Source organism: Haemaphysalis longicornis, unplaced genomic scaffold (assembly GCF_048455015.1).
Source record: "Haemaphysalis longicornis isolate Haplotype H1 unplaced genomic scaffold, Haemaphysalis longicornis Haplotype H1 scaffold_7, whole genome shotgun sequence".
NCBI classification, from domain to species: domain Eukaryota; kingdom Metazoa; phylum Arthropoda; class Arachnida; order Ixodida; family Ixodidae; genus Haemaphysalis; species Haemaphysalis longicornis.
This window is the reverse complement of record NW_027526422.1, coordinates 89,757,923-89,764,179: the sequence shown is the minus strand read 5'-3', so window position 1 is coordinate 89,764,179 and position 6,257 is coordinate 89,757,923. Positions and strand designations below refer to the sequence as shown.

Genomic DNA, 6,257 nt, shown 5'->3' with positions numbered 1-6,257 from the left:
TGCGAGTTCCAGGTGAACGTCGCTGCTACAGTTCATGTCCGGACGTACTTTATGTACTGTTTGAAAAGATTCCGTTTTTTACATTCTCACAACGAAGAGAAGTTTGCACGCGATGTAAGCATTCTGCGTTCACACCAAATGCAGGGCAAAATGAGTTCGAGTGGTCGCGTGAACGAACTCCGTGCCGAACACGAACCATCGCTTGATCCGCGATTTTTCTTGCAATGAATGACGATTATCTGGCCAAAAGCACACGCAAAAAAAAAAAAACAAAAAAAAACGCTTCGCAAAAAAAGATATCCTTCTAACGAAAAAAGATACACGGAAAAAGACGCAGTTTAGGTACATTTATTGTGTGCCTTAGTTCTGCAATTAGCGCAATAAATGATTATTGAGCATTTTCAGTGCATAATTTAGGAGGTAGAACGAAGGGGAGGAGGGGGTAGCTGTTTCGTAGACATTGTTCTCTGGGGTGTACCACCGTTGTACCTTCTCATTTTATCAAGTATTTCTTTGCTACCTTCCTTAGGTGAACCTATCGTATCGTACTTGCGATTACAAGTTAGCACACACTTTCAGTACGGAGAACAAGCTAAAGAGGTTGTTTTTTCCCTCCATGGCAATCATCACATCATCTCATTTTTGCAGGTGTCATTGCACTGCATTCCTGATGGTGAAGAAGCTCCGGTAGCAGGCACAACGCACAGCAACAGCAGGACCAGCGACACTGAAACCAAACAACAGATCCGTGAAATGCAATACAGGCACAGAAACATTACCTGTTCAAGAACTAGACTAGTGCTTACAAATAAGAGAAGGGGAGAAAGCCGTCATTTAGACGTAAATTTGAATACGGTGTGACGTGGCCTTTAATGCAGACCCTTGGGAAAAAACAGGACGGCTGGTAGTTGAAGCATTTATGACGATTATAAATATAATCCAAGATGATTTACGTAGTGTGCAACTAGAGCACCATGGTCTTTGACCATGTTAGAGACTACAGTACCTGCTCTGCATAACAAGAGAGTCCTTAAACACTCCATAAGTAGTACACACGTTAACAAGCGTGGGTAAAATAAATTAACAGAGTCTTCACACAGATAAAATAAATGAAACGAGCGCCACAAGCAAAGGTGACGAAAATATGACAGCCTTTTTAATGACCCTCGCACAAACAATGCGCTTGCGCATGATGCGTTCAGGTGTGCTTTCACGCGACAGAAAGCGCAACCCGCAGTCCATAGCGTTAGTCCTATAAAAATTAATCACCAACTGTGTTCGATCGTTTGTAATCTGCACATTCATTATCGTGGCAAGAATTCCTTAGTATTTATTTTTCATTCAAAACGCTTCCATCAATCGAAAATTTACTCTGCACCGGGCTGCAGCATTGCAGTGCTATTTGATTTCTTAAAAACGGGATTTTTTTTTTGCGAGCGACCCAGGATTGCTGTTACAAAAACAAGCGCGAAGTTGAATCGCGGAAGAGCGAGCATTCGTCCATGTTTTTTCGCTTTCATAAGGACGATTTACCGCACTGTTTGTTGCAAAACACGATACCCCAGCGCTACTTGAACAAACAAGAGCCGTGGCCAAGCCAAATATTTATTGCATAAAATAAGAAACGCACAAGAAGTGAAACGGAACACGCGTGTTGCGGCTGCCCGAGCGACTGATTTTTCAAAACGTCGATTTGCGTGCGGCACCATTGATGGCTCGGTAAGCTTTAGAATGTAATTCATTCTAGGCACCATTAAACAACTTCTGCGCAAACTCAAAAGCACATTCAAATAACAACAAACCAAGAGTACTTACCCGGCGCACCGTTTCGTCTTCATCGTCGGCAGGCAAACGTACGATTCGGTGGCGAACTTGTAACTGCGTTCCTGGTGCCGTTGCGATTGCGTTTTGGACGCGTAATATGTCTCCGCGAAGCCGGACGGGAACCGGGGCAACGCAGACAAGTCCACACACCATTCATCAGTCATTACGTGCGACAACACAGCACGAGACGTGCAGCGAGTCACCAAGAAGCGATAACACGCACGCGCAGCACTTTGTAGCACACGTATTCCCAACCAACGTTTTTAGATTAGGTCAGTTGGCAAAGAGCGCGGCCTTCCAAGCACCGCGGCGCGGGCCGGTGCTGTCGCCGACCAGGCGGTGGCGCTGCGGTAGCGTTGAGATCGGTCTCGGCGCGTCGTCTGCTACTCCTTGCTTGGAAAGGCGCCGGTGAACGACCACCGCACACCGTTAATGTTCTTCTTTGACATGCGAAACCAAACTTCGCTCTACTGTTACGCTTTAGTGACAAGAGCTTTACATTTTTATCGACATTATAATAAAAAACAAGCTGTACTTAGGAAGAAAAAAAAAAAAGGCAAGGCAAACACTGCACAGTCCGCTTGTCTTCGGCTGCTTCCCGTTCCATTTACTTATTTTCCCATTTATTTTTCGCTAGTACGGGATCCCTTATAGCTCAATAATATTTAAAGCATACCCGAACACATCTTACGCTACTGAAACTGCGGGAAAGCCTACAATAGTCAGCCATCTACTTGGAATCAAGAAAAGACGCCTCGACATTTTTATTTATGCTGTGGAAGCAAATGCAGTAGACACGTTTTCACCAGAACAAATTTACAACCCCAACAAAACTGATCAAGTGAGCCGATTAGAAACCAAGTGCTGACGTGCGCGCTCACCAAATTCTTGGTATTTTAACTGCGGACAAGAAAAATTACGATTTGTTAAACAGCTTCGCTGTTAAATAAAATTGAACCAATTATTAAACCAATGTTTTTTTATTTCTTTGACAGGTATAAATGTGGTTTCTTAAAAGAAATAAACGTTTTTCTCGGATGAGAATGCTTGTCGTACCGCTATTCTTTTTTGTTGGTTTGTAAATTGATGGACTATCTGTTAGGGTCACAGAAACTTTCATTGATCTTCTTGTAGCCCTGATATGCCGATTTTTTAAAGCGTTTAGCCTTCATTTATCTTCTTGTAGCCCTGATATGCCGATTTTTTAAAGCGTTTAGCCTGGTAGTTTTTCCATCGCTTATGTCTTCTGGGTTGATTTTTCCTGCTCGTTTCCTTTTGCAATCTGCAGATAGGTAACACTTCTCAGTTTTGACTAGTCAGATTGATTTATAAGTGGTTTAACGCGCCGACGCTTCACAGGCGATGAGGCGCGCCGTAGTGGAGGGCTCCGGATTAATTTTGACCACGTAGGGGATCTTTAACATGCGCTGAAATCTCGAACACACGGGTGTTTTCGCTTTCCACCTCTATCAGAATAGCGGCCGCCGTGGCCGGGAATCGAACCCGAGTCCTTGCGCCCAGCAGCACGGCGCCTTAGCCACCGCGCCGGGTAGGGATCTGATCTGACTGTTCTTATCAGCACCGTGAATATGTTGTGCCACACACACTGCATGCCCTTTCATGGCAGTTATTGCGGATGAAACGGCTGGAAACAGGTAACATTTGTTCCAAGGGCTGATCTTTAAGGCAACAATGCAGCAAATAAATGTTGCTACATTCTTCTGCCTTGTCAGCTGAGGGTGAATATTCCCATTTTTATCGCTGTAGCTACACGGCGGGACAAGGAAACCTCTTGAATTAACTTCAACCGACAAGTTTTGCCCGACTACGTAGAAGATAGCCTAGGTAGGCGAACCCTTCTCATTCTACGTTTGAAATGTCGGGCATTTGCTGAATTCCTGCATAACCGCGAACCACAGCTCAGTTCCCATAACGTACGTGCTGACTTCGGCGCTTTCTACACCACTCATACCGCCACTTACGCCAGTTTAATCGCGCAAGGGCCCATCATTTTGGCAGGACGCAACATAGGTGGGAACCACTGTCATCCATTTGGGTGCTTTTTGGCATGACTTTGACGTCTTTGGTGCCGACAGATGCTCAGATATGTCAAGTAAAATACGGGGCGCCGCGCCGTCCCCCAGAGTCCAACTGCCTTACGGTATCCTTACAGTTTGACCGTTCACGACGTGTTCGTAACAGTTGACGATGTCTGAAGGCTCACAATGAATGTCACAAACGTATGTTTATGGCGTAACCTTGAAGGTTTTCCGCGGAATCGCGCTTTCCCACGCCTTCAATCCGTCAGGACCCTTCGGCGCTTTGAAAAATGCCGCTGCACGGACTTTGCCGCTTCCGAAGCATACCCCGAACGGCAGCCCGGCGCGCAGCACGTCAACAAACCGCACCGACACTTCAGAGATCCACTGAAATATGTATGCACGATGACAGCACAGAGCTAATACGTTAATACAGACGTGACGGACAGGCGAGCACCAACAGCACAGCGAAAACACATGGCCGGGGCGAGCCTCGCTCTCCAAACTAGATCTCAACGCAACGCCAGCGCCACCTGTCGGAATGGCGACAAAATGGTGCCGCCTCTCAGGCGCAGTTTGCAAACTGACCTAATCTAAAAACGTTGTTCCCAACCGGCGCTATCCTTAAACATGGCGTCGAAGCGAGGGTTCGATTCGGCTGCGACAGAGGGCAGCACTTTTGCATAAGGCCTATTATGGGACAGCCGGCGGCCATCTTGAAAAAATGTCCGTCTTAGAACGGCGCAGCATCTGGCTTTAACGAAACGCACGATGCGCGAAATGGCGGTATTATTTTATTCTAGGCTTTCTCCAATCTAAAGTAATATTGTGCGATCATCCAACAAATGAGGGACTAAAACAAAAGGATCTGCCGCCGAGTTTGGCTGCGCCATCCATCGAACCAGCACCACGCGTTTCTTTCGTTTGAGAAACGTTCAAACGTTCGCGGTTTCTTTTAAATTTCATGGGGGAATCAACACGCTCAGTGTGACACTCCTCCACATGCATTTCTGCAGTTTTTCGAAAGAGAGAGAGAGAGAGAGAGAGAGAGAGAGAGAATCCACTTTATTTGGAACTGTGGTTTTAGGGTGGGGGGGCATATATAGGGCCGCCGCGACGTTGAGGGTCCGTTCGGTGACCAATTTTTCGAGAGCTCTGTCTCTAAATGATCACACATCGATGTAGGGTGCCCTGCTGTCTGCCTCTGAATAACTTCAAATCTGGTACAGGTACCACCCTTTGTTCCGTTATATTCTCCGGTCTGGGGTGCTGCCTTGTCCTGTGGTATATCATCAGCGGATATCAGAGAGGCTACACCAGATAGGCGATGCCTAGAAGATGGCATCCGTTCACGAGAACAAGATTGGCCCCTTTGGTGTAGCATTCGGTGAAAACCTCCTGTATTGGGAGAGGCCCTCGTCCTGCAGTGGACAGGCTGACGATGGGGATTTAATTTATGTGCGTGCGTCGTGCGTGCGTGTATATGTAAGCGCCGTATTATACGCAGCTAAAGTACAGGAGGCGATGGTACAGTGAACTGTGGCTAAGGCGTCCGTTGTGCATAACCTTTTGAACTTTTGCAGGTGACGTAATCCCTCCAAAACATCAGTTAGTGTGGTGTTTCGCATAATTAATAAATGAAAGCTGCTATACATTCAACATTCCTCAATATTGCGGCAACCTAGATAAACATGTACACAGGCAATGTTAGTTGTGGTTTTTTTCGTGAACATTGCTAAATATGTAAAAACCACACTCCCGAAATTAACGTATCCTGACGTACATGTACTACATCGCCAACATTTAAGTTTTCTGTATGGGATCATTTGAATTTTTAGGCAGCTTATATAATTCTCCCCATACAATCGTTTAACATATGACATTTGCCAACATTTGGCAACATTGCTGCAACGCGAAAAAAGCGTCCAAAGGGCAACGTTGCCCATGCATTGTTTTTAAACATTGCATGAATGTACCCGACGTTGGCCCACATTTGGCAACATTGCTGCAACGCAAAAAAACGTGCATGTGGGCAACATTGCCTATGCGCTGTTTGTAAACGTTGCGTGAATGTTGTTGAATGTGTCCAACGTTGGCCCACATTTGGCAACATTGGTGCAACGCAAGAAAACGTGCATATGGGCAACATTGCCTATGCGTTGTTTGAAAACGTTGCGTGAATGTCGTTGAATGCAGTGATTTCCCTACACCCCCCTAGGGGGTGTGTAGACCCCCCCTAGTTTTTCTGGGCACCCCCCTTGAATCCCCAAATTTCACTCTTGTCAGTCGATCCTTGTATGGACCTTTTTCAGTATCCACTTTCAGTACCATGTGCCCGGTCTTCAATTGCTTTTGTTTTTATGGACCCTGGATGATTAGCGCTGCTTTCACGCT

At 46.0% G+C, this 6,257-nt stretch overlaps 1 long non-coding RNA gene across 1 annotated transcript; it reads right to left on the bottom strand.

Annotated features, from left to right (window-relative positions):
• Positions 1 to 330: 330 nt before the first annotated feature.
• On the bottom strand, positions 331 to 2,383 carry LOC144144583 (uncharacterized). Its single transcript, XR_013317283.1, has 2 exons — positions 1,816 to 2,383; positions 331 to 727 (listed from the first exon to the last, which is right to left on the bottom strand). It is a non-coding gene; the product is annotated as an uncharacterized LOC144144583 (long non-coding RNA).
• Positions 2,384 to 6,257: the final 3,874 nt, after the last annotated feature.